This window comes from Pseudonaja textilis, chromosome 9, assembly GCF_049901715.1.
Source record: "Pseudonaja textilis isolate UNSWEBS1 chromosome 9, rPseTex1.2, whole genome shotgun sequence".
Lineage (NCBI taxonomy): Eukaryota > Metazoa > Chordata > Lepidosauria > Squamata > Elapidae > Pseudonaja > Pseudonaja textilis.
Window position 1 is genome coordinate 1,233,353 of NC_141998.1, and position 17,029 is coordinate 1,250,381.

The following is a 17,029-nucleotide window of genomic DNA, read 5'->3' on the forward strand; positions in this document are numbered from 1 at the left end:
CACTTTTGTGGACTTCGACTCCCAGAATTCACAAAACACTTTCCAAGCATTTAGGATAATAATAGCATATTATTATTATTATTATTATTATTATTATTATTATTATTATTATTATTATTATTATTATTATTATTATTATTATCCTAAATGCTTGGAAATGCCATATTCTTTTAAGCATCATTGCAATTGAGAGAGAACATTCTACTTCCCAAGGTACAAGATAATCCTGTGGCTTGAATTTAAGATGCTCTGGTTAGTGGTAATAATAAACCAGGTTTTATAGATTAGCATGCACCCAATTTCATACAATACAGTTTATTGACCAGATCATTATTAAACAAGCCTATAGGTAAACATGAGGAGTTAACTGGCCAGACTTTGAACACAAAGCCCAGCAAAGTTCAAGGTTGCTCTAACAGACCTTAGAGAGTCAGTGGGCTTTTTACTGGTCCATCTATGCCAACTGGATGCAGCTCATTTCTCTTCCTGATGCTCATTTGCAAATCCCAATAACAAAATCAAGCAGTCAAAGCTTTGTAAAGCAACAGTCCTTCCCGTGACTTAAAAAAAAAACCAAAGCACTGCAAAATTGGCTCACTTATAAATGTCGACGCTCCAAAATGCATTTGGAAACCACTACAAACTGCAGTTCCAACTTCTGTATTCTACTAGCACACACAATACTATTTTTGCAGGAATAAAAAATTTATGCATTTATGCGTGGCCCACAATGCAGCTGCATATGCCATTGTACAAGGTTGGCTAATTGGTTGGATGTGCAGTGCAGAATTGTTATGGTTTTTAATCCATCTTTTTATCCCCATGCTTAACTTGCTGATAAATTTGAGACCATTCCTAAGATTTGTTCTGACCAGGAATTGTTCTTTGGTCTGGATAGTAAAATTGCTTAACTCACCAACCAATCACCCAACCAACCAACCTGGCATATAAATTTTTGCCGCTGGCATTTTCTTCCACGTCACAAACCCTGGCCTTGCCCAGTCGTGGCTTTACGATTTACGATAAGAAGATATAAATCGGGAACAGGAAACGTGAAGGACAAAAAGAGATAAAAAGTCATGTATGAGTTCCAAGGCTACACCATGATGTGACAGGCATGGGCAATTTTTGCTGACTGGAAGGCCATGTTTGGCTTTGAAAGAAGGAATAGCTAGTGGAACAGCTTGCCACCAGAAATTGTGGGTGCTTCACAGAGGTGGGATTCAGCCGGTTCTGCAGAACCGGTAGTGAAAATTTTGAATAGTTCAGAGAACCGGCCAATCCCGCCTCTGATTGGCCCCGCCCCCATCTCTTCTCCGCCTCCCACTGAGTCCCAGCTGGTCGGGTGGGTCTCCTTGGGTTGCCCTGCCCAGGAGAACGGAGCTGGAAAGCAGGTTAGAGGGGTGGGGAGGGAAGGGGGATTTTGCAGTATATCCTTCCTCTGCCACGCCCACCAAGCCACGCCCACCAAGCCACGCCCACCAAGCCACACCCACAGAACAGGTAGTAAATTTTTTTGAATCCCACCACTGGCGCTTCATCACTGGAGGTTTTCAAGAAGAGACTGGACAGCCACTTGTCTGAAATGGTATAGCTTCTCCTGCTTGAGCAAGGGGCTGGACTAGATGACCTCCAAGGTCCCTTCCAGCTCTATTCTCATTGATTTGATTGATTGATTGATATCAGCAATTACAGAAATGATAATGAGTACATTTTTACTCTCATCCTTGTCACCAAGTGATCGTCTTGGCTTTCATCCTGATGACAACGGCTCCTGTTTTGTCTGCACAGGGGCCCAATTCAGCGGCCCGATTGCTAGTTCACACCAGGATGATGCTACCCACACACACAACCTACTAATAATCGCAGAGCAAGCTGAAGGCAGTGATTTGCATATCGCGTGGTGCACAGCTCCAAAATAACTCTTCCAATAAAAGAATAGGGAAGTGGAACTGAGAGTCGTCGTGCTGTGGAAGAAAACGATTTTCCCCTTGAATTTAATGATAAATAAATAGCCTTCAGATATACTGCAAAAAAAAAAAAGTGGGTCTGTATTCGGCCAGTGTGTTTTAACACTGACAAACTCATCAAGGTATCCCTTATAGCAGGGGGTCTCCAACCTTGGACACTTTAAGCCTGGCGGGCTTCAACTCCCAGAATCCCCCAGCCAGCACCTCCCAGTTGGCCAGGGAATTCTGGGAGCTGAAATCCACAGGATTAACATGGCCAGGGTTGGAGACCCCCTGCCTTTTAGGACTTACAGGGCTTAGTGGTTAGCTTCCTTAGATATTGCATTATAACATCCTATTGCAACTCTGTGGCGCCATATATAGAACAGAATATAGAAAATAATATAGAATATAGTAGAATATAGAACAGAATATAGAAAAAGAATATAGAATAAAATATAGAACAGAATACAGAATAAAATATAGAACAGAATGTAGAATATATAGAACAGAACATAGAATATATAGAACAGAATATAGAAAATAATATAGAATATAGAATTCTTTATATTATGGTGATTTTATCATAGCTCTATCCTAATTTAATATTTTCTTTTGTACTGCCCCACCTTATTTTATCCCTCACGCTCTTACCCTCACTCTCTATGCTTCATTAAACTCATATATGTAGGCATGTTTTCTTAGTGTTGCCTATCACTGATTGCACAACTCTGTAGATGCGGTTCACTTAACAATCCACGGGGCTTTGCAACAGACATTTTAAGCTCAATTGTGGTGGTAAGCGGAGAACTGCTTCTTGAAACCAGAGCTCCACGGAGCCTGGGACCCAGGCCAGGGGAGAAGAGCCGATCTCCTGGCTGTGTGGACCAGTGGTTGGATTACGCCTGGCAGCTCTTAAGTCTTACAGGGCAAGGGTCTCCAACCTTGGCCCCTTTAAGACTTGTGGGCTTCCACTCCCAGAATTCCTGAGGTAACATGACTGGAGGGGGAATTCTGGGAGTGGAAGCCCACCAGTCTTAAAAGGGGCCAAGGTAGGGGGAATTGTTATGCATTTCATTGCAATCCACCTGGAGTCGCCTGGAAGCGAGATATTGAATGCATAAACGAAGATCTATGGAGGAGAGCAGCAGCTGCACACGCGCACACACACACACAGATCCAGCACTGCGCATCCTGCAGTTGCTGACGTCACGGCGTGACGTCATCGCAACTCCCAGGCTCCCCCCCCTCCCCAGCTCGCTCTCTTCCCCTTGGCGAGGCGCGCTCGCCTTGGCAAAAAGCAGAGAAGGCGGGGGGGGACCGCTCCCCCATCGTCCGCAGCCGGCTAAGGGCGACCCATCAGCCACAGCGGGAAGAACCCAGCCCGGCAAGGTCCCGGCCGGCCGGGGGGTCACGTGACGCCAAGGCGACGGGGGGGCGGGGCCGAGCAGTGTCGCGCGCGCTCCACACTCCGAGGGCGGGTCCCTTCCGCCGAGCCACGCCCCCTCCTCTCCTCCCTCCTCCTCCGCCGCGCGGCCGAGCCACGCCCCCTTTCCCCCTCAGGCCGCTGCGGGTCGAGGCTCGCGCGCGCTCCAGATCCGCCGGCGCCGCCGCCGCCAGTCCGGCTCCTCCGCCTCAGCGCCGCCGTGGTCGCCATTTCCAGCCGCTGCTCGCCGTGATGGCAGGTGAAGGGATGAGGGAAGAGCGAGGCGGGGGGGCGGGGAGAGGCTGACGACCCTCACCCCCGGCCGGCCGCCCGCCCGCCCTCCTTCCCTGAGGCGCGGACTCCCCGCTCCCATCCTCCCCGCCCCGGCGGCTCCGCGTTTACCTCACGAGGTGTCCCTCTGTCTCTCTCTCTCTCTCTCTCCCGCACCCCCTCACCCGGCTGGGCATCCTGTCTTTCGGCCCCTCACCCCCCTCGGGGTCGCTGCTCCGGCTGCTGGAGGCTCGGGGGTCGCCCGCCTTCCTCCTCAGGTGCCACGCCCCTTTGGCTGAGGCGGGGGCCGGGGGGCTCCAACGGGGTCTGCCCCTCCCCGCGATGCGGTGCCATCTTGCTGCCCGCCCCCCCCCACCCCCGCCGCCGCCGCCTCGGCCTCCGGGATCGATGCCCCCCGCCCGAGCCTCCTCGTGCCCTCCGTATGTGTCCCCCCCATGGAGCCGCCGCTGAGACCCCCCGGCCGAAGGGCCGGTGCCTTCCCAGGGCGGCCTTGGGGGCCGAGAGAAGAGGGGGGCTTGGGGGTGGGTGGTCCAGGCCGGGGGAGGATATGCCTCTATTGGAGGGGGGCGGGTGTCCTCCCCCTCGCGTCCGCCTCCATCTGCCTCTGTCCCCAAAGGGGTGGCCGGGAGGAGGAGGAGGAGGAGGAGGAGGGCGGGGGGAGGCGGCATTGGCGGCCACTTCACCTGCGGCGAGGCCGGGCGATCTCGAGCGGCTCCCCGGCACGTGGCTGGAGCCTCCTGGGGAGGGGAGGGGAGGGGAGGGGGGAGAGAGGCGGTGGCCTGTGGGGTGGGCGGGGGGGCGGGGGGGGGGAAGAGGCTGCTCGCTCTCAGGAGGAGGAATCCGTCCCCATCCGAGGGAGGCAGCCCAGGAGGGGAAACCTCCATCCCGCTTTGCGGAGGCCGCGTCTTCTTCGGTCTGCCTTGTACCCACTGTGCATCTTTTATATTGTATGTGTAGCTTTACGTCTAAGGTATCTCTCTCTCTCTACGTGTATCCTATCTATCTACCTTATTTATATCTGTCTATCTACCATCTTCTATCGTCTATCTCTCTCTGTGTATATTTAAGACAGAATGTTCGCCATTCCAGATAAATAATTACTTAGATAAATGGATGGATGGAATATGTGTGTGTGAGAGAGAGAGAGAGATAGCAGACAGATCTTTATTATCACATGTATCTTTATACTTCTTAGATGTAGTGTGTGTGTCTAAATGCATGTTATAGTTATATATATATATATATATATATATATATATATATATATATATATATATATATATATATATATATATATATATATATATATATATATATATATATATATATATATATATGATCTTTGTTATTCGGTTTTCTCCCACGTACGATTGGTAGTATCTAGGGAGAAAACCCGAATAACCAAAGATCCATATACAAATACCCACGAGAACCTCAGAAAACATACACACACACACACACACACACACACACATACATGTGTATATATATACACACTGTGTGTGTATATATATAGTATATATATACTGTATGTGTGGATCTTTGGTTATTCCGATTTTCTCCCGCGTAAAATTGGAAGTGTCTTGGCGACGTTTCGACAAAATGTCATTCGTCATCTTCAGGCTTGTGTCTTCGGCTTTGTGCTTCTCAGAGTGAAGAAAACTCAGAAAACAAATAGTGTATATGTGTATATATGTATACATACACACACACAGTATGTGTATCTGTGTGTGTGTGTGTGTGTGTGTGTATATATATATATATATATACACACACACAGTGTATATATATAATATATATGTGTGTGTATATATACATACTGTATGTGTGTGTGTATACACACACACACACACACATATACACTCCATATATGTATATATGTATAATATGCATATATCCAAAAAGTATAAAGATACATGTGATAATAAAGATCTGACTGCTATCTCTGTCTCTCTCTCATACTCCATCCATCCATTTATCTAAATATCTACCTGGAATGGCGAAGGTTCTGTCTTAAAAGCGGCCCGGGGGTGGGGTGGGGGTATGAGTTCTAGACCTTCCTTAGGTTTACAAGCCAGCTTGGTGACCTTTGGGCCAGTCACTCTTTCTTAGCCCAACCCACTTCATAGGGTTCTCCAGGCAGGGAAAAAATATAATATTGCACATTTTTTGAAAGCTGAATAACGCACCTGAGTTCCGTCCGTGTGGCTTTAGTCCTACATTTATTAAGATCTGATATTTTACCATACTAAGGGGTGTGATTTTTATATTCCCCCACTCTTCTATATTTCTGATAAGTTCTTGATGGTTTTGTTTCTATGGACAGTAATTTATCAGGTAAGTTGCTAGCAGTGTATTGGATTTTAATTAATCTATACGGAAGGTTCTTGGTAAGGGACCTTTTTAAAGCAAAGTTGCCTTTGAGTCGAGCCCAACCTCTGCCAGCCTGCCTTCAGACTCAGTTTTTCTCCTGACAGAAATGGTTTCCCCTGGTTGTTTTCAGGGGTGTTTTGTGGAATTCTCAGTTTGATTCTGCTGCTGAACTTCCTATACCATCCCAGTTAAATACCACCCAGGACAAATCCACCTTAGCCAAGCTGAGTTGGTAATATTTAGTCTGATGTAAAATGGAAGCATTATACTAATAGCTAGAAATTATTTTCATCGTTGACCAATAAAAATGTAGCCAGATATTTAAGTAACATAGAAATACAGAAGAGCTGTATTAGCACACTTTAATATATTATATAAAGCCATCTGGAACTAGTAAGAAAATCCCAGGGAAAGATTGTCACTGCAGAGCAGACCTTTTTGAAACCATAAGCTATTTTAGTTACACAGTATGGTATTTTTCACTGAGACTTTGTTGCCCAATTCTGTAAATATTAATTCTACAAGAACCACTGTTGAGTATGAATGGATTGATTTCTCTAAATGCTTTTGAATATCATGTTGCCTGTAGAATTCTAATTACTTTGTGATTGTTGATGTCAATTTAGTAAATATATTGTCTGTCTTGCATATTTGTGATCTTTAATTGTGTGACTTGCATATTTGCGATCTTTACCTTAAGAATAACAACACAGTGACTCCATCTCTGACTTTCTCGCTGTTCATTTCTCAGTCACTCTGGTTTTATGGTTTGATCTTAGTTATTCTTACTACTTAATCAAATATTCCATCTTATAAACAGCGTGGTCACTTTTGTATTCTGTCTTGATGCAGGAGGGAATGTATTTTGAAACTTCGTAATTATTAAATTTGTGTTATGATTTTTTAGGTGAATGATTTGTTCTAACCATTTGCTTATATCCATTCAATCTTGAAAATGAGAGAATGAACCCATAGTTTAAGCAATAGTCTAATAACTTTTTCTTCTCATCAGAATCAATAAGAAATAGAACAATGCCCAGAATGACGGGGGATATTACATTAAAAAGATAATGCAACCTGGTGTGTACATCTCAGTATATGAGACATGACTACAGTATTCAGTTTTGAGAATGGTGACACAGAGCTGAATCAGCAGAATGATAGCCTGGGAAACCTACAAAATAAAAGCAGAGTCATCTTACATAGTTTGTAGTGGTTCTAAAAGGATTATGTTTGCAGTTTGTAATAGTGTTGACAGCCTGGAAGAAAGAGTGACATGTTTTAACAATAGACAATAGAAATATTAGCTATCTTGGAGTAAGTTTATTGGTTGGTTAATCATTTACAAATCAGGATATTTCCCGAGAATCTGGAAAAAACCGAAAAACCTAGACAACCCATGTCCTGTTGGGTCATTGTTTTGAAAATAATTCCTCGGTGCCTTCAAAAATTGCAGAGCTTCTGATGTTCCGGAAAAGTTCTTAAACTTCTCAGAGATGTTTCTGACCTGAAAGTATTTCATGTTGAACTATATACTACGGTCAGATGGTTTTTCAAATCCTCAAAATAATGAGGTGAATTCACTGAAAATTCATTTTGCATAATTATTAAAGAATATTATGCAGGCAGGGTTGTAATAATAACATAATGCAAAAATATTCCAGGAACTGCACAAATCATTAAAAGATGTGCTGATTGAGTTTACCTAAAAAAGAAAACACGTTACCTGAAAAGTGCTTGGATTGGTGAGAAATGATAAAAGAATCAATGATAAATCTGTAAAGCCATTCAGAGTCACTTTGTAGGGGAGATGGGCGGCATAAAAATTAATAAGTAATAAATACAAAGGTGCTCAAAGGGCTAAATTGGGAACAAAATAAAACATGGAAACAGAAATTTATATGCTTAATTTGGCATAAGTGCAACGTGTTCTGTTTTTAAAATGTTGATAGCAATAGCACTCTAACCGCTGCGTGACCAGGGCTCTCAAAGAATTATAGAAGCAGTGGTGGGATTCAATTTTTTTTTAAACTACTGGTTCTGTGGGCGTGGCAGGGGAAGGATACTGCAAAATCTCCAGTCAGAGGTGATATTTGCTGGTTCTCCGAACTACTCAAAATTTCTGCTACCGGTTCTCCAGAACTGGTCAGAACCTGCTGAATACCACATCTGTATAGAAGTCTAGTGAGAATTTTTACAGTACAGTTTGTTTCTGTACAAAATGACAGTAGTATCTGATTATAATGTAAACAATGACTTCTCATTATACTACAGATTGATTTTCTTTATAGGGAAAATATGCAGAAGAAAAATGACTACATTGCACAAGTTCTTAAAATGATATTTTAACTTATTAATTAAGATTAATAGATAATAAGTGTCAAAATCGTTTAAGCTTATGTTTTAGTTATTTATTTAAAGTTATTTTAGTTGCCCAACATCTATTAATTTTAATATTTTGCATTCTGTATGTGGCTTTTTTCTGTTAGCCATTTTGAGTAGATTGGGAATTAAAAAGTACAGTAGTAAAAGTCACAGTCTGTCTCTAGTAGAACTGAGCTCCCGGTGACAGCCATGGGCACGTTCCCCCATCTACAACAGGCAGGTCATTTGCTGTAGTCTTTCCTGAGTGTTTTTTTTCCAGCTTCCAGGGTTAGGGTATGACCCTGGGATTGTCTGGATATTTCCCATGGAAGGACTAAGCAGGCCTGATCCTAGAGATGTTTGAGATCAGTCAAGGCTACCTCAGTGCTGCCACCTGCTGCCTGGGATGAAATATAGGACATTCTATACTGTACAGCAGACGGAAATAATGCTGTAATAATACAGTGCAGTATTTATTCGGTAGAAGCTCATGAAATTCTAGTGCAGTTTAGTTTCATTACTTCACATTACTTAACGTGTGGGTGTGTGTGCATGCGCGCAGATGCACACCCACACCCCATACTGTATATACTGAAAGGTATGTGCTTGTATTAGAAGAAAGTCATTTAAGTCCTGGATTCAAATCGCAGTTGGGTCATTTAGACGAGTTTGCATAGTCACGATGCTTTTTGGCAAATTTGAGACAAGGTATTTGGTAAGCAGTGGCTGCTTTGCTACTGTATCACCAATCCCATTTTCTGATAAAAGTTATGTGCCGACTTAGAGTCCAGATTCCTGGTTTTTATTTATTTTTGATATTTGTATGCCACCTGATAGAACAATTCTTGACAAGTTACATCTCATGAAACCATTAAATGTGCAACACAGAGAGACAAGATGAGGTCCTAAAATCAGTCCCCATTCAAAGAGCTGCCATAGTTATGTTGCCTCTTGCATTCTGAAAGGTAAGGAAAATGCTGTCTCAATAGCCTTTCAGAATGCTAAACAGGAATGAGCTGTTATAATCTCCGAGGATAGATAATTGAAGATAATCTTACTCTATAGACTAGTTTAGAAATTAAGTTGCCCACCACTATCTCAGCCTTTTTAGAAACTCTTGAAAATAGAACTATTCTGGAGGGCCTATGGTGAGTGGTATGACATCTGGTTTGATTATTTTTATGATGCTTACTTAATTTTATACTTACATATTCTACTTGCAACTCTTGATATTTTATTTAAACGACTCTTGTTGTTTGTAATTGAAGTAAACCAACATGACGGTTATACATGCAATAAATAAGCAGAAGTTCTGCATTGAGGCTTTGGCTTCCTTAACATCTCAGGGTGGGGAGGAATCCAGAGTTTATTAGGACATATCAAATGAGCTAATTGCAACTGGCAGAGAGTCCTATCCAGATGAGTCCTCTAAATAAACAGTCTTGCCTCTCTTGTTGAGACTCATTCTAAACTCTTCTACCTCATCCAGTCCTTCAAAAGCCGCCAGGCACCAGCTCAAGACTTGGACTTCCTGCTCTGATTAGGATGGGGGGGCATACATAGCTGGGGATCACTAGCATGCTTCACCCCCCCATTGATGAAGTCCTCCTCCAGCAGTTTCATTTAGATGATTTCTTGGATACTTGTTCGCTGTTGTTGGGAAGCAGTTTTGCCAAGAATGACCATTTATTCCTGATGATTTGTATTTTTCTCGAATCACCTTTATGACACTGGATTGCTGAAAGCTTAGAGAAAGTTTCACAACCATATCCAGACTCACAACTATCAATGACTTTTATATAGGGATCTTCAGAACCTTCTTTTGAGTGGGACAAGGTGTGCTCTTAGAGTAGTTTTTCCCAACTGTGGCGACTTAAAGACGTGCTGGCTGGGGAATCCTGGGAGTTAAAATTCACATGTCTTCAAGTGGCCGAGGATGAGAAACTATGCTTTAAAATCCTGGTGATTGGAAGTTTAGTAGGATGAGGGGAGCCAAAGTTTTAAAAATGTATATAGCAATAGCAATAAGGCATATATATTGCTTCATAGTGCTTTACAGCCCTTTCTAAGTGGTTTACAGCCTCTTTCCCCCAACAGTCTGGGGCCTCACTTTACCGACCTCCGAAGGATGGAAGGCTTAGTCAGCCTTGAGTCTGTCAGGTTCGAACTCCTGGCAGTGGGCAGAGTCAGCCTGCAATAATGCATTCTAACCACTGGGACAACAGGCTCTTTGTCTTTGGTTGTACGTCTTTTATGTCTCTGGGACATAAGATGTTTTGTAATACATTTTATGTCTTGAAATGTTTTATAAAATTTGTAAAATTTCTGTTCCATGGGAGTCACAGGTTCCAGACTTTGGGGGCACGTTTTCTAAGCTACCCCATTTGAGGTGCCTTGGTTCAAAAATTGTTGCCCTAAGATGCATCCTGTCCCCCCGTTAAAGATTACATACCGACAAACTGGAAAATTTTAATAGAATATAGTGATGTGGGTGTGGGTGTGATGTGTATATATTGTGTATGTGTATATATTTGTGTATAGCCACAGGAGATGGCAGCACTTAGCCAGCATAGGCTGAGGTCAAAAAAGCTAGACAAGAGTTCATCCTGGTTAAGACTTTGATGGCTTCCGTTGCCCTTTTGCAACTAGGTACTTAGCTAACTGCCTTTACAGGTGTATAATTGGAATGGCTTCACTTCCATTTACCTTCATGCAGAAATAGACAGTGGGAATTCCATTGGCTTTTCTGGTATTCAGAACATTTCAAAGAAAACAAATTCCTTTTCCATCATGGATGAAAAAAGTAGTAGGCAGTAGAACTTGGAGGATGGGAGCAGGGATGTTTTGAATATGGCAAAATAATAATGTGTAGTTGTATATAGAGATTTAATTCATATATATCAACCCATAATGTCATTGTTGAGTTTTAGTTTCATATATTAGGTAAATCCACAATTGAAAATGGTGGTATCTGAGTTTAGTTACTGTGATTTATTTATTCAAGAAACTGTTGAAACCAAAGTGGGCATAAATTTAATCTGTGTCTGAATATACACATTGTCCGGATTCCCATATGCTAAGCCAAAATAAATTGTTTTATGATTTAACACAGTATATAAGTTTTTTCCCCTTTTGATAAGGTCCTTTAGTTATTGAATATTAGGTTAAGCATTTCTTTCACTACAACAAAGATGCTTTTACCTTGATTGAAGCTTAATTTTAGAATCAAAAACTTACATTTTTCAGTTCTTTTCAACGTAGTCACTAATGAAATTTACGGAAAATAAAATTATTAGAACTGGGGTCTACTTTGTACTGTTGCTTTTTTCCATCGTTGCTAGTTTAGCATGTTCAAAAGTACAAACACAAATTTTGAGATATTACTCCCGATATTTATTGCTATTTTAAAAGCAATATTTTTATCTTCCAGATGTTTCATTTCATTGTTATGCTTGAATTGGGCTATACAATACAGCCACACCTAGGGCTTTAATAACTTAAAGGAAAGCCTTTAAGTAAAATAATTGTTGTTATATGATGGCCGTTCTTGTATAAATAGGCAAGTTGGCAGTTCTGATATAAGGGAACCCCAGCCATAATTAGGCAGCAAAAGTTTTGGGAAATTTGATGTCTTTGGCTTATCCAAAATATTCTGTCATCTGATTTGAAAAATTCAGTGGATGTTTTGTTAGAGAATTAAGAATAGAGTTAGTTTGAAATTTGTATTTGCAAGCGATGTTGAAATGAACAAATTGTTTAAATGTTTGGATCTTTTTCCCTTCTGGTTTATTGTGTTCCAAGTCTGCTGTATTCAGTGTCACTTGCTTAGTGCAGCCACCTCATTTTGTTTCGTGCTGTGGATTGAAAACACTGAATTTGCTCAAATAAGAATTATCTATGCTTTCTCACTGTTCAATTTTTTTCACTAAGAAATCCCCAATTTTGTCATCCCACTTGCAAAATAAGTAAAGGCGACATAATTGCATCCTTTACTTTTTATCAGGAAAGCTTTATTCAAGGATGATGAGCTTTCTTAATGGTTCTTTAATGGGTCATGACATTTGAAGAAGTTCTCTTCAGCCCTGCAAGGATTCTTCTTCCCCATAATGCACGCTGATTTTCCCACCAAAGAACAACCTTGCTAGTGACCCAGGACAAAAATAAACATAAATACAACGTGGCCTTGGAAAGATAATTGTGTAAATTATTGCTTAAATTATTGTTAATATTATAATCAGTTACAGTTTAAAACTCTTTTTGCTATGGGTTTATGCCAGAAATAGCGACAGCAGCCACTTTTTAAAAAAAAATATCTTGGAATTTTTCTTGCATTTTGCCAATGGTATATTTATTATAAACCAAGGTTTTTGGAATTTGGCTCCGTTCTCAAATACTTCGCAGAGCACTGTTCCCGATAGCAGAATTCTTTAAGTGTATCCGTAATATCGGTAATGGCACATGCACAGAAGTGGATATTTTACCTTGAGATTAGGCAAGCTATCTTTGCATTACTGTTACTCAATCTTTTCACTTAGCAAGGTAGCCTAGATTCTTAGCTTAGATTGCATTCTTTGTGGATGAGACAATATTTTAATCTGTCAAAAATGTTTACTCTGCTGGTTATGTTTGGTTGTACCTGTTTTCTGTAGGTTCTCATCATGAGATGAACCAAGATAGCACCTAGAGAGCCAGCTCATAGGAAGTCTTAAGCAGCATCTATTTGGGAAACAGTCCTCTTTATACCTTGCGTCTCAGACCTTAAAATAATGAGACTTCCTGTCCCCAAATAGTAGAGAGATCACGCTGTCATTTTTCAATCATCTTGACTTCCAGCTTGCTGATTTGTGCTGAGGCTTAATTCACCTGTCGGCTAAATCAAATCCAATATCAACCAGGCTTTTGCTCCTTTTTTTTTTTTTGTGCAGAATTCTGAACCTTCTCAAAGTTTACTCTGAAGTGGTAGGTACTGTGCAAAACGAGATATGTAAACAGAGCAGAAGCAAAGTTCCTCTATAAAGGATCCGTTTGAGTGACTCTAAATGTTGTCCACTCTTGCTTAAATGTACAGGCAAAAAACAAAGTGTGAAAGAAACAGACTTACAGTCCAGTTTTGCCAGAGTATAATCCACATAGCAGTTGGGAGGAGCTGTGAGAGATGAGTTGCTGTTAAGTCACTCACAAATACAATTACAACATAATCGTGGAGCAAGTCTTAACGGAGGAATTCTTACCTCCAAGTTAGTATCTTTCGTTGCATATCAAATCTTATCCTTCTATGTAAAACCTGCAGAATTTGCTTCCCTTTCTCTCCTTCCATTAAAATTAGCTTCCTTTTTAGCTTCTCCGCACACAGAGATGGCAAGTCAACAGATTGCTGTGCCATTTCTCCACATGAGGAAGCCTTGCTAAATTGGGCCAAAATCTGTTCCCCCAAATGGTCGATCGGCAGCAAATACTGCTGTGCTGTAGTGTTCTAACTGAAGCTTTGGGGCAATCTCGGTCCTTTGCCTGAGCCATCAAATCTGTGTGAGATCAGTAGCCGGGTGGGGACCCTTGACCGTCAAACAGAGCAGCTGCCAGTTGCAGTGCCTGTTTCTTGTTGGGAAGGTTGCCGACTGAGGACCACTTGTCCTTTTGGACAGAGCGAAAACTTCACTGATTGCATAAAACCATCAAACAGTTTACATATTTGGTTTGGCTTAGTGACAGTGTGTAAAGCATCCTCTGGCAGCAAGAGATTATATCCCATTTGGCAAGCTGGAAAAGTTTGCCTTCCTGTCTGAATGGGAGTTCTCAGCAGTGCTTTATTCCTAAAAAGGAACAATGAAGGTGGCTGTGGTTAAGGTGCTTGCTTGGCTTAAGTTCAGAAGGTCCGGGCTCACATACATCCTTACCATGGAAAGTCCCTGGGTGGCTTGAGGTCAGTCCCTCTCATTACAGCCTGTAATGCTGATTATTGATGGTTAAAATGGGAAGAAATAGCGTTCTGTTTAGGGCCTGAAGCCTTTGACACATATGTTGTATGATTTAGGATTCAGTATTTTGTTAACTAAGGCGGCTTTTCTGAGAGCCCATCTTGCTGTTGGATGCCAGACTGATTACAGGCAGTCCTCAACCACAATTGAGCCCAACGTTTATGTCGCTAAGTGAGTTTTGCCCCATTTTACGACCTTTCTTGCCATAGTTGTTAAGTGAATTGTTGCAGTTGTTAAGTTAGAAACATGGTTGTTGAGTGAATCAGGCTCTCCCGTTGACTTTTACTTGCTGAAAGGTTGCAAAAGGGCCCCGGGTCACTGCAACCGTCATAAATATGGGTTAGTCACCCAAAAGCCAAATTTTGAAAAAGGTGTGAAAAAAAATGTGAAAAACGATCCTAAGTCACTTTTTTCAGTGCTGTTGTAACTTTGAGTGGTCAATAAATGAACTATTGTAAGCCGAGGAAAGCATCTGGGATTCAGGATTTGCTCCCAGGTGAACATGTTGGCCTGACATGTCTCATGGACAGCTGGTTAGATAGAGGAGGAATGACCGAGAACAGCCACCAACTTCCTCAACGTAGCAGAAGGCGGCTTCAAGAAGTCCACATAATGTTCTGGACTACTTGTTGTTCTGCAGGATTTGAAGTTTATCCTCAACTCCTTAGCTCACTTGATGATGTGGGGCAGTTTACGTTCGGGTAGTTTTGTAACAGGAGTCCTTTGTAAGCACCTGTGTAAATAGCATTTAATGCTCAAGGATATGTAAACAGGAAATAACGTTTGCTTTACTTTTGACGGAGAATGGAATGCCTCCCATCTTCCTTTTCTGTCCAAGTTCTCTTCATTCTGTAATTCCAAATATGGTTATCTGTAATTATGGTATAGTTTTGCAATAATAATTCCCCATGTAACAAAGCAACTACAGTGGGACCTTCCTCACCCGTTATTTTGAAATCACCTCCATCCACAAACACCTGCGAGTTTTTGAGTATAACTGTTATAAAATGAATACATATAAAATGTCCTATTCTGCTTAGTAATGCAAAGAGGTTTCTGAGATTTGTTTTATAAAATGTAAAAATAAGGTCTGTTACATTACAGTGCCATGTTTATAGATATTTATAACCCAACTGGTGCAGGAATCTTGGGCTCACGGTATGCTGTTATGTAGTTATTCAAAAAAATTTCAGTGAGACTTAATAGGTTATTTTCTCCAGTTCCAACCCTAGTAATGTTACATTTTGCTATTTGATCAGAGTTTGCAGAGAGTGGTGATTTTGAAGTTGTAAAACATTATAGTTAAGATTTCCTTTCAGTTATTTCTATAATGTCAGAATGTATGTACTGCTCAAAAAAATAAAGGGAACACAAAAATAAGACATCCTAGATCTGAATTAATGAAATATTCTTATTAAATACTTTGTTCATTACATAGTTGAATGTGCTGACAACAAAATCACACAAAAATTATCAATGGAAATCAAATTTAGCAACCCATGGAGGTCTGGATTTGGAGTGACACTCAAAATTAAAGTGGAAAAAAACACTACAGGCTGATCCGACTTTGATGTAATGTCCTTAAAACAAGTCAAAATGAGTCTCAGTAGTGTGTGTGGCCTCCACGTGCCTGTATGACCTCCCTACAACGCCTGGGCATGCTCCTGATTAGGTGGCAGATGGTCTCCTGAAGGATCTCCTCCCACACCTGGACTAAAGCATCCCCCAACTCCTGGACAGTCTGTGGTGCAACATGGCGATGGTGGATGGAGCGAGACATGATGTCCCAGTTGTGCTCAGTTGGATTCAGGTCTGGGGAACGGGCGGGCCAGTCCATAGCATCAATGCCTTCGTCTTGCAGGAACTGCTGACACACTCCAGCCACATGAGGTCTAGCATTGTCTTGCATTAGGAGGAACCCAGGGCCAACCGCACCAGCACATGGTCTCACAAGGATCTCATCTCAGTACCTAATTGCAGTCAGGCTACCTCTGGCGAGCACATGGAGGGCTGTGCGCCCCCTAAAGAAATGCCACCCCACACCATTACTGACCCACTGCCAAACCGGTCATACTGGAGGATGTTGCAGGCAGCAGAATGTTCTCCACAGCGTCTCCAGAACCTGTCATGTCTTTCACATGTGCTCAGTGTGAACCTGCTTTCATCTGTGAAGAGCACAGGGCGCCAGTGACAGATTTGCCAATCTTGGTGTTCTCTGGCAAATGCCAAACGTCCTGCACTGTGTTGGGCTATAAGCACAACCCCCACCTGTGGACGTCGGGCCCTCATACTGCCCTCATGGAGTCTGTTTCTGACTGTTTGAGTAGCCACATGCCCATTTGTGGCCCGCTGGAGGTCATTTTGCAGGGCTCTGGCAGTGCTCCTCCTATCCCTCCTTGCACAAAGGCTGTTGTTGCCCTCCTACGGCCTCCTCCACGTCTCCTGATGTACTGGCCTGTCTCCTGGTAGCGCCTCCATGCTCTGGACACTACGCTGACAGACACAGCAAACCTTCTTGCCACAGCTCGCATTGATGTGCCATCCTGGATGAGCTGCACTACCTGAGCCACTTGTGTGGGTTGTACTCCGTCTCATGCTACCACTAGAGTGAAAGCACCGCCAGCATTCAAAAGTGACCAAACCATCGGCCA

At 42.3% G+C, this 17,029-nt stretch overlaps 1 protein-coding gene across 2 annotated transcripts in view; it reads left to right on the plus strand.

Annotated features, from left to right (window-relative positions):
- The first annotated feature begins 3,503 nt into the window (after window positions 1–3,503).
- Window positions 3,504–17,029, plus strand: part of SLC23A2 (solute carrier family 23 member 2) — a 56,824-nt gene continuing 43,298 nt past the window's right edge. The window contains exon 1 of one of the 2 annotated variants that reach the window (XM_026715130.2): window positions 3,504–3,634. The gene's annotated coding sequence lies outside the window, so the exon portion shown is untranslated. Of the gene's footprint in view, window positions 3,635–7,050; window positions 7,120–17,029 lie in introns of those variants that run through there. The other variant, XM_087938804.1, reaches the window with a different exon arrangement.